Raw genomic sequence first — 19,148 nt, 5'->3', positions numbered from 1 at the left:
ACACCATGAAACCCCGTCTCTACTAAAAAATACAAAAAACTAGCTGGGCGAGGTGGCGGGCGCCTGTAGTCCCAGCTACTCGGGAGGCTGAGGCAGGAGAATGGCGTGAACCCGGGGGGCGGAGCTTGCAGTGAGCTCAGGTCTGGCCACTGCACTCCAGCCTGGGCCACAGAGCCAGACTCGGTCTCAAAAAAAAAAAAAGTTCAAAGTTTGTAGCAGGTCTACCAGGCACTGGTCACCGACTTGTGTGAGTTTAGTGAAACAGAAAATACTCATACACAAGTTACATGAAGTGGAGTTGTTATTCATGGATAGACAGCAAGGGGAAGGGGAAAAACACCCTAGAATCCAGTGAGAACTGGTCACCCAAGACTCAAGAAAGCCTCTCAGGAGAGAGGAAATCTTGACTGCACACACTCCACTTTGCACCACAGCTTAAGAACCTTGAAAGGCAGTCCACACCAAGTTATATACATCATGTGACAGGAGTCATGTCACATGCTGGGCAAAGCTTTGATGGGCATTCTGCTTCCAGGGGATAGAGGAACAAAGCACAGGCTTTCCTGAACTTTTTCCTCCTAACTCAAGATATTACATTCCCTAAGAGGGTCAAGAACAGTCCTGCACTATTTCTGATAGTTCTTCCTTATCTCAAGGTATTGAATTCCCAGGGTACTCTATAGTTAATCCTGGGAAAAAAAAAAAAAAAAAAAATTCAAGAAAAGGAAGGAACTGCACCAGTCTAAGGCCACCTGGAAAACTGTCTTGTAATAGCATATTTTGGGGTTTAGGTATACAATTAATTCCTTTTGTTTTCCTTGTTATTAAGAGTATTTTAAAGTTTATCTAGTAATCTTAAAGCTAAGATGTTGTGCCTCATTTGAGGCTAACATTGTGTAATTTCTGTTGTCAAAGGCATACACATTATTTTTCAGGTTTCTAACAAAAATATATTATCATTTTCGAATCATGTTGAAAGAACATAATGTTTACTACAAGAGCCTTGGAATAATTCTTTTTTAAAAAATAAACTCAATTCTTTTGTTGCATGAATAGTCATGTACAAAGCCTATACTATAACAAGCTTTAACACATTCATCTTAGTTAAGGAAACTATGGAAAATTCTGCTCACAGTCCTTGGTGTTAGGGTTAGGAGTGAGACAGCATTATCAGACATTTACTTATGGGAACATAATGACTCTTGACACTTAGTAAGATAATGGAGAAAACTACACTTAAGTTTCAAGATCACTGTATTACAGACTAGCTATATGATTTTCTGCAAGCTATTGACAATTTGTGTCCCTACATTCTATACATGAAATGATGGATAAACTGTACATGAAACTTGGTAAGTAATGCCTGAATATGATTTTCTTATTTTTATAAAGAATATAAATAGAGAGCTCTCTTCCTCATTACTTAATATTATAGGAAAATAAAATTCTACAAATTTTATATAATACCTGATGTGTACTAAGCAATGAATGTGCTGAGATTTCACATTTGTTAAAAGTTAAATTCCAAGTTTATCCTATATTTGCTAAAAAACCCTGAATGTGATGTTTTTGTTTGAGAAAGTTGCATTCCCAAACAACAATGTACACATTTATGAGGTTTTCAGTAAAGTTTTTTTTTAATCTGCCTTAGACAAACTAAAAAAAAAAAAAAAAAAAATAAATAAAACAATGTGCATGCACATAAACATACAACTAAATATGTGCAGTTTTAAGAACTGTAATTTATTTTATAATTTATATGTTCTTATAATACAGATTATTATAAAGGCATAGACTACTCAGTTATGCTGATATTGAATGGTTTGTTGTTACTCTTATTTTGAATATTCTCGCATAGGAAAATAATAAGTTGGTAATAAATATATTTTAGTCGTCTTCTACCTTTTCTTCCTTCATTCGTTCATTATTACATTTATTTTTTTAGAACCCATCACATTTCCACATGACTGGATAAAGCAGTGAACAACAACAAAATAGTTTTCATGAAGCTAACATTCTAATATGGTACTAAGTTCAAGTAGTGCTAGTTCCTGTAATGGATAAATCCAAAACGGGTTAAACAAAATGGACGTTTATTTCTTGTCTATGTCACCATACAATGAACTTAACACCTAGATGGATGATGAAGAAAGAGAACATGAAAAACCACAGCAGTCTCTTACCTGTTTCAGGTTGAAAGGGGAAAATCACTTTTTCTTACATCCATCAATGAGAATAAATTTCAGAGCACCATTTAGGACAACCGGGAAATGTCACTTCTAAATTCACAACTGCTTGCACGCAAAATTATACCCTGTAGAGAGAAATACAGACTCATATTGTCAGCTAACTGTTATTACAACCGTCCCCCAAGGCAAGGAACAAATACCTCTTTCACTTTTCTTCTCATAGAACATTGCGTCCTCTCCCCAAAGATGACAACTCAAATCTTTTCTAATAACCGTATCCAATTTAAAGTCCAGGTCGTGAAGAGTCATCTCCACAAGATCTGGATGTGGTTCTCACAAGGTAGCAAACTGTAAGCTAAAACACATAAATATCTGCCCCTCCAACTCTGAATCTACAGGAGTAGAGCCGGGAAAATTAACCATGGTTCACAAGAAGAGAAAACCAAACACCGCATGTTCTCACTCATAGGTGGGAACTGAACAATGAGCTCACTTGGACTCGGGAAGGGGAACATCACACACTGGGGCCTATCATGGGGAGGGGGGAGGGGGGAGGGATTGCATTGGGGAGTTATACCTGATATAAATGATGAATTGATGGGTGCTGACGAGTTGATGGGTGCAGCACACCAACATGGCACATGTATACATATGTAACCTGCACGTTATGCACATGTACCCTAGAACTTAAAGTATAATAAAAAAAAAAAAAAAAGAAAAAAAAATAAAACTAACGCAAGCAGGAACAACATGATACTTGAATAAAGGATTGGCACCATGCAAACACTTAGTACTTCATAACAACGATGCAGTCTAAGTTGCGTGGCATTGCGAAGGTGATAGCTCTCCTATTTAGGCTAGGCACTATTTTTTATTTTTGGTAGAAACTCCCTCATCCCCTTTACCTCGATATTCTTTGTTTTGCTATGCAGATAAGAGACAATTCTCCTTTGTGCTTTATCCTCCTTGGCAACATCTGAAGTCGAAGTAGGAACGTGTGCCTTTAGAAGGTGATGTAAACGTTTGCAGTCAGCTTTTAGTCTTTGCAAGTTTAATACTAGAGAGCTGTTTTATTCATGCTCAAAAGTCAAAGGTTTATTTTATGTATTTGTTTATTTATTTTGAGACGGAGTCTCGCTCTGTCGCCCGGGCTGGAGTGCAGTGGCCGGATCTCAGCTCACTGCAAGCTCCCCCTCCCAGGTTTACGCCATTCTCCTGCCTCAGCCTCCCCAGTAGCTGGGACTACAGGCTCCCGCCACCTCGCCCGGCTAGTTTTTTGTATTTTTTAGTAGAGACGGGGTTTCACCATGTTAGCCAGGATGGTCTCGATCTCTTGACCTCGTGATCCGCCCATCTCGGCCTCCCAAAGTGCTGGGATTACAGGCTTGAGCCACCACGCCCGGCCTATTTTATTTTTTTGAGATGGAATCTCACTCTGTGGCCCGGGCTGGAGTGCAGTGGTGGGATCTCAGCGCACTGCAAGCTCCGCCTCCCGGGTTTATGCCATTCTCCTGCCTCAGCCTCCCGAGTAGCTGGGACTACAGGTGCCCGCCACCTCGCCTGGCTAGTGTTTTTTTTGTTTGTTTGTTTGTTTGTTTGTTTGTTTGTTTGTTTGTAGTTTTTAGTAGAGACGGGGTTTCACCGTGTTAGCCAGGATGGTCTCGATCTCCTGACCTCGTGATCTGCCTGTCTCGGCCTCCCAAAATGCTGGGATTACAGGCTTGAGCCACCGCGCCCGGCCAAAAGTTTATTTTTTACTAGGAAAAAACAAGAGACAACTAGCATTCCACTTTCCAACATACTTCCAGTAGCTTCAGAGAGTACACACTAAGCCTTGAATATTGTGTCAGAAATTGTTGCAGGACTCTTCCTTAGTTCAGCTAAAAACGGGGTTCGTTGTTTCCTGGCCACGTAAATTCAGGCTCGCAGACGATTTAAAGGGTGAGTGAAACAGGGTTTTATTGGGTGGAAAAGGGAAAAATGGGAGAAACAGGGACTATCGCATGGTCCCTCCACTAGGGAGCTTCCCACTCGGTAGTTTGAATCCCAGGCTCCACATAGGAAGAGGAGGAGCTAGGCTCCTCCCCGCTGCAAAGGGCTTGAACTTCCGGAGGCTGCACCCTAGTAGGCAGGCTGGTTGGAGTTTCTCTAGGGACCACCTCCCACGTGGCTGTCTTAAAATGAGTTTATTTTATTTTCTATGCTGCCTACTAAGCCAATGACGTAGCTAACCTCTACTTAAAAAAACACGTTTCATTATTATTTTAGGTAATTCTATGTGTAGTAAAATACAAACTCTGAAATCTCGGCAACTTATAATTAACCTTTATTTTGTTCTTATGTCACCATCTACCAGAAATTATCCTCATCAAGTGTCCCTCCTCCTATTTTAAAATACATAATTCCTTCATATTGTGAATCAGTGAGGCCTCCGAGTCCTCTTCATTGAATGATAGGTAGGAAAAATGCCTCTTGGGAGAGTACACATGATTGTTAACTCAGAAGAAACACAACACTTACTCTAAAATTTCCTTTGCTACTGGTAATCCTGTGGCTCCACTAAGACAGAATATGAAATTAGGAATGTAATCACATGCTCACATCCTCTTTCCAAGAAGGTCTTATTTAATTAAAATGAAGTTTGTGTATTTGATATTGCTTGATGCGTGAGGAAAGACTCAAAAATTAAAAATAAAACTGGTAACACAATATATCAAGTCATAGTATGTCCTATGAAGCAAAATAAAGCTGGTCAAATGGATAGTAAGTGATAATGAGGTGCAAGGACTGTTATTTTATTTATAGGGTATAGAAACCTGAAGGAATTCAGGAAAAAAAGTGATCCATTTGGGTACTTGGGGAAATGACTTCCAGACAGAGATAACAGCTGTTTCAAAAGCTTTAGGCAAGGCATACTTAGAATTGTGCAGGACAAATAAGGACAATGTGTCAATGAAATATGAAAAAAAAAAATTGATGTCAGAGAAGTATCTAGGTCTAGATCATGTAGCATCTTGTAAGTCATCTTAATAATCTTGGAATTTGTTATGAGTGAGGTGGGAAGTTATCAGAGTTGCCTTTTATGCAAACAAGTAAGATGATCTTTTGAAGAAAGTTACAAAAATTACATTTCAAGAACCTATATTTCTTTCATGCAAGTTTCCCCAATGTTAGCATCTTATATAATCATAGCATACTTATTAATGCTAGAAAATTAACATTGATACAATATTAAGTAATTCACAGACCTCATTCAAATTTTAACAGTTGCTCCAATACTGTCCTTTTTCTGTCCCAGGATCTGTTCAGGATTGTCCATTACAGTTAGTTTTCATGACTCCTTAGCCTCCTTCAATTTTGAACAGTCTTTCACTTTTGCTTGTCTTATATGACCTTGAAACTCTTGAAAAGTAGTTGTTGATTATTTTGTACAATATCCCTTGGTATGAATCTGTGTGATGTTTCCTCAAATTAGACTGACTTTGTGCAATTTTGGCAGGAATAAGAGAAGCGATGTTTTGCTCTTCCCAGGATATTATATCAGTAAGTAAATAATGTTGACATGTCTCCTTCCTAGAAATATTAACTTAGAACATTTTGTGGAGATGGTATCTGTCAGAATTCTCTACTGTAAACTTGTATTTTTTCATTTGTAATTTATCACTGTCTTGTTGAATTTTTGTCACTATGAAAATATCCTGTTTATTGTAATATTTTTGCCCACCCCATTTAACATTCCTTAATTATTCTTGGCTGCAATAATTCTTAATGTGGTATTTGCCAAATAGTGATTTTCTAGGTCTACCATTCCTTTTATATTCATTGTTTTGAATTCTACTCTAAAGAATAACTCATTTGTTTGCATTTGTTCATTTTCCTGATTATTTATAGCTTTATGTGGTCATGGATATTAATTTTATATTTTATGTGTTTTACTCCATTAGCAACAGTGCTTATTTTATTGCTCAAAATAACTTTGACTTGGTCATTGGGAGTTCTTTCATAGTGACTCCTGTGATCTTTTGATGCACTCCTATCTTTTACTTTTGTGTGTGTGTGTGTGTGTGTGTGTGAGCCATTCATTATTTTCTGGCACTACAAGATATTACAGGCTCACCTTACACTCTCCTGGCACAGTCCCAGAGTTAAGAATTCTTCCAAGAAGCTTGTTTCATTTTGTTGGGGAATGGTATTTAGAAACCAGTATATAGATGCTAGATGTTTTCACTGCCAGGATGTTTTTATTTATTTATTTTTGTAGTTGGAGTGGGAGTCTATGTTGCCAGCCTAATCTCAAATTCCTGGGCTCAAGTGATCTTCCACTTCTGCCTCGCACATAGCTGGCAGTACAGGCAGTGGCCACCTCACCAGGCTCAGCATGTTATTTTTTGTAAGACCTCTCAGAGTTAGAAAATAGACATACACACACACACACACACACACACACACACACACACTTTTTTCAATTTCCATATCTATTTTAGGAAAGAAGGACTGGTGTAACTGATGTGCTGTGTATGGAAATAAGAGTGAAATAAGAGCCGGGCGCGGTGGTTCACACCTGTAATGCCAGCACTTTGGGTGACCAAGGCGGGTGGATCACGAGGTCAGGAGATCAAGACCATCCTGTAAATGGTGAAACCCCATCTCTACGAAAAATACAAAAAGAAGGCTGGACGCGGTGGCTCACGCCTGCAATCCCAGCACTTTGGGAGGCCGAGGTGGGCGGATCACGAGGTCAGGAGATCAAGACCATCCTGTGAATGGTGAAACCCCATCTCTACTAAAAATACAAAAAATTGCCGGGCATGGTGGGAGCACCTGTAGTTCCAGCTACTCGGAAGGCTGAGGCAGGAGAATGAGGTGAACCTGGGAGGCGGAGCTTGCAGTGAGCTGAGATCCCCCCACTGCACTCCAGCCTGGACGACCAAGCAAGACTCGGTCTCAAAAAAAAAAAAAAAAAAAAAAGTGAAATAAAATGAGATTAAATATATCCAGGAGCTACGTAATTTATAGTTTTATAGTCCCAGACATATCTGGATTTTATTGTAAGAATATTGAGAAATCATTGAAGGAGCTTAGTAAGCACAGCATATGATGTGATTCATGATAACAAAAGATAATTCTAATGTGAAAGAGGATTAGAGTCAGAATACGTAGAGATGTGAGATTTTAAATATCTAAAGGGCAAAAACAAAACACGAAGAAAAATAGTCAGGGAAGGGTGGGAGGGCTGAAACACATAGTTACCTCTTTTAAAAAAATTTTACATTAATATTATGTCCAAAATTCATAATCTTTTCTTACCATGGCAAGAAGGAAAATAGAAAATACTTTAGGGTAAAGATGATTGAACCTCCAGAAATAAATGTCTAAGGCTGTTTTTCTCATTTTGAGTAAAAGCTTCATGACTTACTTTGCATTGGAAAAACAGTTCAAACATCTCATCCTAAGTAGAAATGACTTTGTGGTGTAAAGCCTAGCTCAGGAGTGATAGAGAGCTTTTAATCAAATTACACACAGAAAGAGCTGGGACAAATCTTGTGCATCATGACTGTGCATGTCCCAGCTGAGCTCTCTACTTGAGTTCTAGAAGATGAAAAAGAGAACACAAGTCAACAATGCACAGACCTCTAAACACTTCTTGGGCTGTGGGTAGATAGTCCCATAACTAGACCTCTAAAAGTACAATTTATTCACATTGTACTTGGGTTCAGTGAAATTAGTTTACTAAATATATATGACACAAACAATCTACATAGTTATTTTTCAAAAAGAAAAACAATAAAGAAAGGAATTTTTTTAAGTTCCAATAAAAAAAGAATTCATTAAAGGAGAAAAATCATCCAGGGAATATAATTTTTCACAACAAATGCAGTTTTCTAAATGAAAAAAAGAAAAAAAGATTATTAAAGGAAAAAAAATCAGACACAAAATTTTAAGTGACTTAAGGAGGTATAGCATGATATTTCTAAGCTTGATAAACATGAAGAAATTTTATTTAAGAAATATAAGAAGAAGGAAATGTTTACACTGCATATTTAATTTTTAATTATTGTTTTCATTTTTTATTTTGATATTATAACTTAGAAAATTTAGATCATGTAAAGTATAAGCAAAGTGGTAGATTCATAGAACTATTCATGAACTATTCTAGGAAAACACTCAAAGAAAATCCTTACACAGGCCAAGTATAGGTATAATAATCTTTGCAGTGATTTTAGTAGCAGAGATTTGAAGGCAGACTGTAGTCTATTAGTATAGAATGGATTGATATGTGGTAGTCTGGCAAATTGTGGAATCCTATATCACCAAAAAAAAAAAAAAAAAAAAAAAAATTACACTTGTCTCCAACTTGAATAAGATTTTTAAAATTTAAAAAGACATAGAGTATAAAAACATTCAAATTAAGTAATTAAAAACTAAACATATACAAAAACAAATGTATATATCTACATTTAAGAAATTCATACTGATCTACGGTCAAGTTTTAAATGTTTCATGGTGGATGCTAGGTGTGGAGGAGCACATAATGGGAAGTAGGAATGAAAGTTATAGATTAAGCCATTTTAAAGTAATTATTTTTCTTTCAACAGGTCAATAAGGCAATTGTGCTGTGACCTGATGAGCTGACTACCTTAGTACTGTACAGCAGACACTCAAAAGGAAAAAAAGACATTTATATAAGATAGATGCAAGTCCTTTATGCTTGATGAAATAAGTGTTCAAGGCTATTGCGGTTTAAGTGCCTATTTACCCTTTGTATTTTCAACAAACATAGATGATTTCACAAGCCATGGCCCTAACCCCCATCACACGTACACACACATGCGCACGGACACACACACACACTCCCCAATAACTACATACAAAGTGTTTTGGCATTTTTTTTTTTTTTCTCATAACATTGTTAACATCCAGAATCAAAAGTTTAGTTGCTAATGTAGCTATAAATTTGCATCTTAATACAATTTTGTTTTTTGTGAGATCTATATCATTTGTGAGACAGATTGAAATGGAGTCGTAGAATACTTTGTTAATTATATTTGCCATTAACTTTGTGACATAGTAGATTGTTTATTAAAAAAATTAATTTCTAGAAGCTACTTCCATCTCTTGGTTATTTTTAACTTGATTATTCCCTAGTTGTTATTTTTTTTCTCTTGATAAATAATCTTGAAATTTCATGTGTGTTCTTATCAAAGGAACAATCATAAAGAAATGCTCCAACAGTCACAACCAGACAGATTTCCGTCTCAGGGTTTTTGTATTTGCTGTTCTGTCTGCTTAGCACTATTTTCTCAGATAGTCACATGGCTCACTCACACCTCTCCTTCAAGTGCTTGCTCACATGAATGTTCTCATCAATGCCTTCCCTGACCATCTCATGCAAAGTTAACCTGCCTCAGAGCTCTATTCCCCTTATCCATATTTGTTCATTTGCATTTGTTTATTTGTTCATGTATATTTTTCTGTCATATTTTAGTGCAAGCAAGCTCCTTGAAGGCAAAGATTTTTACGACTTTTTTCCCTTAAATCTCCAAATCCTAGAAGAATAGCTGATAAATATGAGGTGCCTAAAAAGTGTTGAGGGAATGAATAAAAGCAGTTTTGTAAAATAATAATAATAATAATGAACACTATGTTGTTTAGAAACATACACATAAGATAAAAGTTCTTAGGTTATTTATTCATTTGCAAGGATTTGCTCATTTATATTTCTGCCTCTTGGGAATTGTCTTACCTTTTATAATATAAAGCAACGGGAAAATAAATTTACAACTACTTTTGCTGGAATACATTGATAATAGATGAAATAACTATATTAAATTCTCTTCCAAAAAATACTTTTCTTGAGATATTTGACAGCACTGACCTTCGACAATCAGTAGCATACTGCTTCAAACAAATGATGATTATTTTTGACTTATTAAATGTTTTAGAATCTCTGTTATACTATTTCACTATGAATTTTCTATATCTTAGGGAAAACAAAGAGGTTTAATCTTCAGAAACTATGATTAGCATAATACCCTTCAAATCGGAGGTCAGTTATGTAAGCTTCCCTAAAGTTTAGCACCACGAATTAACTCCAGCTTACTTTACATAGCAATCCACAACCCCTTCACATGGAAGAGATAAAAATATGGCTCTTTTAAAGGCCAAGAAATGACATTATAGAAATGCTTTGGGAGTAATAAAAATAACTTGCAAAATAATTCTGAGAAAGTTATAGCCCCTGAAAATGTGTCATACAAAGTCCTTACTCACTTATGGGGTTTGATAAGCTTAGAGAGTTGAAGATTCATATGCAACCTATCACCCTCAATGTACCTAAGAATTCTCCCAATTATAAAGTAAATACAGAGTTTAAGTAGTCTGAATGACTTTTTAAAATATTTGTTACTTACTCTGGATTCTTCCAGCCTAATCAAAGGATATTTTTACAATAAATAACTGTTACAATTTTACAAAATATATGTCACCTGGATTTTGCAAAAGAGACTAATTGATGAAATAGACTATTATAATTGTGAATACATCAGCCATAAAGAAAATAATGATAATTTACTACCATTATACACTTCAAAATTCCTATAATTGGCATTTTAAATGGTAATGGTGGCATTTTTTCAAATATTCAGTAAAACAAAACTATTTTGATTTTGAAAAGCAGTAGATCATGTCATTCTATAAATTATGTTGGAAAACTTGTAATTGCATTCTTTCAAACTAATAAGAGACTGGAATGCATAATATAGGAAAGGTTTTTGTTACTTTTTATGGTATAGCAATGTGACTCTTATTTAAAAAAAGAAAAAAAAAAAACCTTATGATGGTTGTGTTTTCATAATGGAAAATGAACTATATTGGATCATTCTCATTTATATGCCTGCCCCCTCCAAGTATTCATAACGTAGTAACCTTACCCAGAGTTTAAAAAAAAAAAAAAAACTCTCAAAGTTTCTAAAGTTCCTAATGAGAAGTGACAACGTGCTAGCAGCCATCGCTCTCGGCGCCTCCTTGGCCTCAGCGTCCACTCTGGTGGCACTTGAGGAGCCCTTCAGCCTGCCACTGCACTGTGGGAGCCCCTTTCTGGGCTGGTGGAGGCCAGAGCTGGCTCCCTTTGTTTGCTGGGGGATGTGGAGGGAGGGGCTCAGGTGGGAACCAGGGCTGCCGGCCGCACTCACAGGCCAGCAGGAGTTCACCGTGGGCGCTGGCTCAGCAGGCCCCGCACTGGGAGCAGCCAGCTGGTGCCGCCAAGGGCAGTGAGGGGTTTAGCACCCCGGCCAGCAGCTCCGGAGGGTGTGCCTGGTCCCCAACACCGCAGGCCGCCCTCACCACTGGAATTCTCGCAGGCCCTCAGCCATCTCCCCGGGGGGGCAGGGCTTGGGACCTGCAGCCTGCTATGCCTGTGCCTCACTCCCCCCATGGACTCCCACGCTGCCCAAGGCTCCCTGACCCGCACCAACCCTGCTCCACTGCCCGCTCCCATGGACCGCACAAGGGCTGAGGAGTGTGGGCGTGCAGCAAGGGACTGGAAGGCAGCTCCACCCAGGGCCCTGTGGTGGGATCCACTAGGTGAAGCCAGCTGGGCTCCTGAGTTGGGTAGGGATTTGGAGAACTTTTATGTCTAGCTGGAGGATTGCATATGCACCAATCAACACCCTGTGTCTAGCTCAAGGTTTGTAAATGCACCAATCAGTGCTCCCTGTCTAGCTAATCTCATGGGACTTGAAGAACTTTTGTGTCTAGTTAAAGGATTGTAAATGCATCAATCTGCACTCTGTGTCTAACTCAGGGATTGTAAACACACCGATCAGCACCCTGTCAAAACGGACCAGTCAGCTCTCTGTAAAATGGACCAATCAGCAGGATGTGGGTGGGGTCAGATAAGGGATAAAAGCAGGCTGCCAGAGCCAGCAGCAGCAACCTGCTGGTGTCCCCTTCCACAGTTTGGAAGCTTTGTTCTTTTGCTGTTTATAACAAATCTTGCTGCTGCTCACTCTCTGGGTCCACACTAACTTTATGAGTTATAACACTCACCACAAAGGTCTACAGCTTCACTCTTGAAGCCAGGGAGACCATAAACCCACCAGAAAGAACAAACACACCACCTTTAAGAGCTGTACCACTCCAGACGCACCACCTTTAAGAGCTGTAGCACTCACTGTGAAGGTCTGCAGCATCACTCCTGAAGTCAGTGAGAACATAAATCCACCAGAAGGAAGAAAATGTGGACACATCTGAACATCTGAAGGAATAAACTCCCGACACACCATCTTTAAGAACTGTTACACTCACCGGGAGAGCCTGCAGCTTCACTTTTGAAGCCAGTGAAACGAAGTTAGTGAGACCAAGAACCCAACAATTCTGGACACATTTTGGCGACCATGAAGGGACTATCACCTATCGCCAAGCACTGAGACTATCGCCTACCGCCCAGTGGTGAGTACCATCAGATCCCTTTCTCTTGCTCTTCTGTGCTATTTTTCCTTAGAATTTGGGGACTAAATACCAGGCACCTGTCAGCCAGTTAAAAGCGACTAGTATGGCCACTGGGCTAAAGACACCGGTGTCAGGCTTTCTGGGAAAGGGCTCTCTAACAAACTCTGACTCTTTGGAGTTGCAAGCTTTGATTTGCGTGGCACCAGCTTCCACTTTTCCTGTACTTCTGGGCTGAGCCAAGGGTCGACAGAGAGGAAAGCCATTGAGCTCCAGGGTCCCAACAAGAAGTTCGTTGACCCTGTGGCCATGAGTAGAATTCTCAAAGTCATGTCGCCCAAGGCAGACTCACCCATCTATTCTATCTACCCTGACCCTTGTCCCCTGGGTCCTAATGCCTGCCAGACAAACTTCCTCTCGCCTCTCTTCTCGGAGGCTAGCCCTGCTTCTAAAATCCACTGCCTGTCTCTGGTGTTTTTCTAGTTTCTCCTATAAAAATGATTTCTAGTATAAACTCCAGGACTCTGTTACTTTCTTTAGGCACCTGGGCTCACCAATCTGAAAGACATAATTTTGGCCCAAAGCCCCATGGTAGGGATTATCTGGAATTTTAGGATCCCTCCTCAGACTGGCAGGTCTAACAAAATCTATTCCTGAAGGATACGGGTAGCCTCAGAAATTGAATCCTTCCTATTCATATAAGTGTGGACGAAAGGCGTCACTCTTCCAACCCTGGAAACCACTTCCCTCCCTCAGGGTGTGGCCCTCTACTTCATTTTTGGGGCATAACATCTTTATAGGACAGGAGTAAAATCCCAATACTAATAGAGGAATGCTTAGGACTCTAACAGGTTTTCGAGAATGTGTCGGTAAGGGCCACTAAATCCGATTTTTCTTGGCCCTCTTTGTGGTCTAGGAGGACAGGCAAGGGTGCAGGTTTTTGAGAACACATCAGTAAGGGACACTAAATCTGATCTTCCTTGGTCCTCCTTGTGGTCTGGGAGGAAAACTAGTGTTTCTGCTTCTGCATCGGTGAGCGCAACTATTCTGATCAGCAAGGTCCAGGGACCATTGCAGGTTCTTGGGCAGGGGTTGTTTCTGCTGCTGCGTCAGTGAGCGCAACTATTCTGATCAGTAGGGTCCAGGGACCTTTGCAGGTTCTTGGGCAAGGGCAAAAGCAAAACAAACCAAAACTGCGGGGGGTTTTGTCTTTCAGATAGGAAACACTCAGGCATCAGCAGGCTCACCCTTGAAATGCATCCTAAGCCATTGGGACCAATTTGACCCACAAACTCTGAAAAAGAGGTGGCTCATTATTTTTGCTCTATGGGCTGGCCCCAAAATTCTCTCTGATGGGGAAAAACGGCCACCTGAGGGAAGTACAAATTACAATACTATCCTGCAGCTTGACCTTTTCTGTAAGAGGGAAGGCACATGTAGTGAAATACCTTATGTCTGAGCTGTATTTTCAATGAAGGAGAATACAGAATTATGCAAAGCTTGCAACTTACATCCCACAGGAGGAACTCTCACCTTACCTCCACATCCTAGACTCCCTATAGCTCCCCTTCCTATTAATGATAATCCTCTAATCTCCCCTGCCCAGAAGGAAATAAGCAAAGAAATCTCCAAAGGATCACAAAAACCCCCAGGCTATCGGTTATGTCCCCTTCAAGCTGTAGGGGGAGGGGAATTTGGCCCAACCCGGGTACATGTCCCTTTCTCCCTCTCTGATTTAAAGCAGATCAAGGCAGACCTGGGGCAGTTTTCAGATGATCCTGATGGGCACATAGAAGTCCTACAGGGTCTAGGGCAAACTTTTCACCTTGCTTGGAGAGATATCATGCTACTGTTAGATCAAATCCTGGCGTTTAATGAAAAGAATGTGGCTTTAGCTGCAGCCTGAGAGTTTGGAGATACCCAGTATCTTAGTCAAGTAAATGATAGAATGACAACTGAAGAAAAGGATAAATTCCCTACCGGTCAGCAAGCTGTCCCCAGTATGGATCCCCACTGGGACCTTGACTCAGATCATGGGGACTGGAGTCATAAACATCTGTTGACTTGTGTTCTAGAAGGACTAAGGAGAATTAGGAAAAAGCCAATGAATTATTCAATGATGTCCACTGTAACCCAGGGAAAGGAAGGAAATCCTTCTGCCTTCCTTGAGTGGCTACAGGAGGCCTTAAGAAAATATACTCCCTTGTCACCCAAATGACTCGAGGTTCAATTGATTCTAAAAGATAAGTGTATTACCCAATCAGCCACAGATATCAGGAGAAAGCTCCAAAAGCAAGTCCTGGGCCCTGAACAAAATCTGGAGGCATTATTAAACCTAGCAACCTTGGTGTTCTATAATAAGGAACAAGAGAAGCAGGCCTAAAAGGAAAAGTGAGATAAGAGAAAGACCGCAGCCTTAGTCATGGCCCTCAGACAAACAAACCTTGGTGGTTCAGAGAGGACAGAAAATGGAGCAGGACAATCACCTGGTAGGGCTTGTTATCAATGTGGTTTACAAGGGCACTTTAAAAAAGATTGTTCAACGAGAAACAAGCCACCCCCTCATCCATGTCCACTATGCCAAGGTAATCACTAGAAGGTGCACTGCCCCAGAGGACAAAGGTTCTCTGGGTCAGTAGCCCCCAACCAGATGACCCAACAACAGGACTGAGGGTGCCTGGAGCAAGTGCCAGCTCATGTCTTCACCCTCACTGAGCCCTGGGTGCATTTAACCATTGAGGGCCAGGAAATTGTCTTCCTCCTGGACACTGGCATAGCCTTCTCAGTGCTAATCTCCTGTCTTAGACGACTGCCCTCAAAATCAGTTACCATCAGAAGAATCCTGGGACAGCCTGTAACCAGGTATTTCTCCCACCTCCTCAGTCATAATTGGGACACTTTGCTCTTTTCACATGACTTTCTTGTTATGCTTGAAAGTCCCACATCCTTATTAGGGAGGGACATATTAGCCAAAGCTGAAGCTATTATCTACATGAATATGGGGAACAAGTTACCCATTTGTTGTCCCCTACTTGAAGGGGTAATCAACCCTGAAGTCTGTCCTTCCAAACCTAGAAGGACAATTTGGAAGGACAAAAAATGCCCACCTAGTCCAAATCAGACTAAAAGATCACACCACTTTTCCTTATCAAAGGCAATATCCCTTAAAACCTGAAGCTCATAAAGGATTACAGGATATTGTTAAATATTTAGAAGCTCAAGACCTAGTAAGGAAATGCAGCAGTCCCTGCAACATCCCAATTCTAGGAGTACAAAAACAGAATGGTCAGTGGAGACTAGTGCAAGATCTTAGACTCATCAATGAGGCAGTAATTCCTCTATATCCAGTTGTACCAAACTCCTCTATACCCTGCTCTCTCAAATACCAGAGGAAGCAGAATGGTTCACAGTTCTGGACCTCAGTAATGCCTTCTTCTGTATTCCCCTGCACTCTGACTCCCAGTTTGTCTTTGTCTTTGAGGATCCCACAGACCACATGTCCCAACATACATGGAAGGTGTTGCTCCAAGGGTTTAGGGCTAGCCCTCATCGGTTTGGTCAGGCACTGGCCCAAGGTCCAGGCCACTTCTCAAGTCCAGGCGCTCTGGTCCTTCAGGATGTAGATGATTTACTTTTGGCTACCAATTTGGAAGCCTTGTGCCAGCAGGCTACTCTAGGTTTCTTGAACTTTCTAGCTATTCAAGGGTACAAGTTGTCTAGGTCTAAGGCCCAGCTTTGCCTACAGCAGGTCAAATATCTAGGCCTAATCTTAGCCAGGGGACCAGGGTCCTCAGCAAGGAACAAATGTAGTCTATACTGGCTTATCCTCACCCTAAGACATTAAAACAGCTGTGGGGGTTCCTTGGAATCACTGGTTTTTGCTGACTATGCATCCCCAGATACAGAGAGATAGCCAGGCTCCTCTATACTCTAATCAAAGAAACCCAGAAGGCAAATATTCAGCTAGCTGAATGGAACCAGGGGCAGAAACAGTCTTGAAAACCTTAAAGCAGGCCCTAGTACAAGTTCCAGCTTTAAGCCTTCCCACAGGACAAAACTTCTCTTTATACATCACAGAGAGAGCAGGGAGAGCTCTTGGAGTCCTTACTCAGACTTGTGGGACAACCCCACAACCAGTGGCGTACCTAAGTAAGGAAATTGATGTAGTAGCAAAAGCCTGGCCTCACTGTTTATGGGTAGTTGCTGCGGTGGCCGTCTTAGTGTCAGAGGCTATTAAAATAATACAAGTCCACTGTCTGGACTACTCATGATGTAAATGGCATGCTAGGTACCAAAGGAAGTTTATGGCTGTCAGACAAGCGCCTACTTAGATACCAGGTGCTACTCCTTGAGGGACTGGTGCTTCAAATACATATGTGTGTGGCCCTCAACCCTGCCACTTTTTTCCCAGAGGATGGGAAACCCCTATTAAATACCACAAGGAAAAAACCCAAGGAGGTGGCAGTCTTACACTGCTGAAGCCACCAAAAGGGAAAGGAGAGGGAAGAACAGCAGCATAAGCAGATGGCAGAGGCAGCAGAAATGAAAGAACAAGACCGGAAGTCAGAGAGAGAGAGAGAGGAAGAAACAGAGACTGAGAAGCAGACAGAGAGGAAGAGACAGAGAGACAGAAAATCAAAGAGGGAGTCAGAAAGAAACAAAGAAATCAAAGAGAAAGAGAGAGATGGATGCAGTAGAGAAAAATCAGTGTACCCTATTCCTTTGAAAGCCAAGGTCAATTCCTAAATGTCTACCCAGCCAAGGTATATTCTTCTTATGTGGAACATCAATCTATGTCTGCCTCCTCACTAACTGGGCAGGCACGTGCACCTTAGTCTTTCTAAGCCCCAACATTAACGTTGCCCCAGGAAATCAGACCCTATCAGTGCCCCTCAAATCTCAAGTCCATCAGCACAGAGTCATACAACTAATACCCCTACTTATAGGGTTAGGAATGGCTACTGCTACAGGAACCAGAATAGCCAGTTTATCAACTTTATTATCCTACTACCACATACTCTCAAAGGATTTCTCAGACAGTTTGCAAGAAATAACAAAATCTATCCTTACTCTACAATCCCAAATAGACTCTTTAGCAGCAGTGACTCTCCAAAACTGCCAAAGCCTAGAATTCTTCACTGCTGAGAAAGGAGGACTTTACACCTTCTTAGGGGAAGAGTGTTGTTTTTACACTAACCAGTCAGGGTAGTACGAGATGCCACCCAGAGTTTACAGGAAAAGGCTTCTGAAATCAGGCAACGCCTTTCAAATTCGTATACCAACCTCTGGAGTTGGGCAATGTGGCTTCTCCCCTTTCGAGGTCCTGTGGCAGCCATCTTGCTGTTACTCGTCTTTGGACCCTGAATTTTTAACCTTCTTGTCAGATTTGTTTCCTCTAGAATTGAGGCCATCAAGCTACAGATGGTCTTACAAATGGAACCCCAAATGACCGCAATTAACAATTTCTACCGAGGACCCCGGGACCGACCTGCTGGCACTTTCACTGGCCTGGAGAGCTCCCCTCTGGAGGACCGTACAACTGCACGCCATGTCATTGTTCCTATCCAGCAGGAAGTAGCTAGAGCTGGTATCGGCTAAATTCCCAACAGCAGTTGGGTGTCCTGTTTAAAGGGGAGAATGAGAGGTGACAACGTGCTAGCAGCCCTTGCTCTTGGCACCTCCTTGGCATCGGTATCCACTCTGGTGGTGCTTGAGGAGCCCTTCAGTCCACCACTACACTGTGGGAGTTCGGCTCCCTCTGCTTGCGGGTTGGTGTGGAGGGAGAGGTGCAGGCGGGAACCAGGGCTGTGTGTGGTGCTCCCAGGCCAGTGTGAGTTCTGGGTGGGCATGGACTCGGTGGGTCCTGCACTCGGAGCAGCCAGCCGGCGCTGTCAGCCCTGGGCAGTGAGGGGCTTGGCACCCAGGCCAGCAGCTGCAGAGGGTGTGCCTGGTCCCCCAGCCCTGCCGGCCTGTCCACCCCACACTCGAATTCTCGCTGGGCCTCAGCCGCCACCCCACTGGGCAGGGCTTGGGACCTGCAGCCTGCCATGCTCAAGCCCCCGGGTGGGCTCCTGTGTGGCCCAAGCCTCCCCACCTGGTCCCATCAGCCACCCAAGGGCTGAGGAGTGCAGGCACACTGCATAGGACTGGAGGGCAGCTCTGCCCATGACCCTGCTGGGATCCACTAGGCTAGCCAGCTGGGCTCCTAAGTCAGGTGGGGACTTGGAGAACTTTTATGTCTAGCTGGAGGATTGTATACGCACCAATCAGCACCCCGTGTCTAGCTCAAGGTTTGTAAACACACCAATCAGTGCTCTGTGTCTAGCTAATCTAGTGAGGACTTGAAGAACTTTTGTGTCTAGCTAAAGGATTGTAAATGCACCAATCAGCACTCTGTGCATAGCTCAGGAATTGTAAACGCACCAATCAGCACCCTGTCAAACCGGACCAATCAGGTCTCTGTAAAATGGACCAATCGGCTCTCTGTAAAATGGGTGAATCAGCTCTCTGTAA

This window comes from Piliocolobus tephrosceles, chromosome X (assembly GCF_002776525.5).
Source record: "Piliocolobus tephrosceles isolate RC106 chromosome X, ASM277652v3, whole genome shotgun sequence".
Classification (NCBI taxonomy): domain Eukaryota; kingdom Metazoa; phylum Chordata; class Mammalia; order Primates; family Cercopithecidae; genus Piliocolobus; species Piliocolobus tephrosceles.
Note: the sequence above shows the minus strand (reverse complement) of the source record.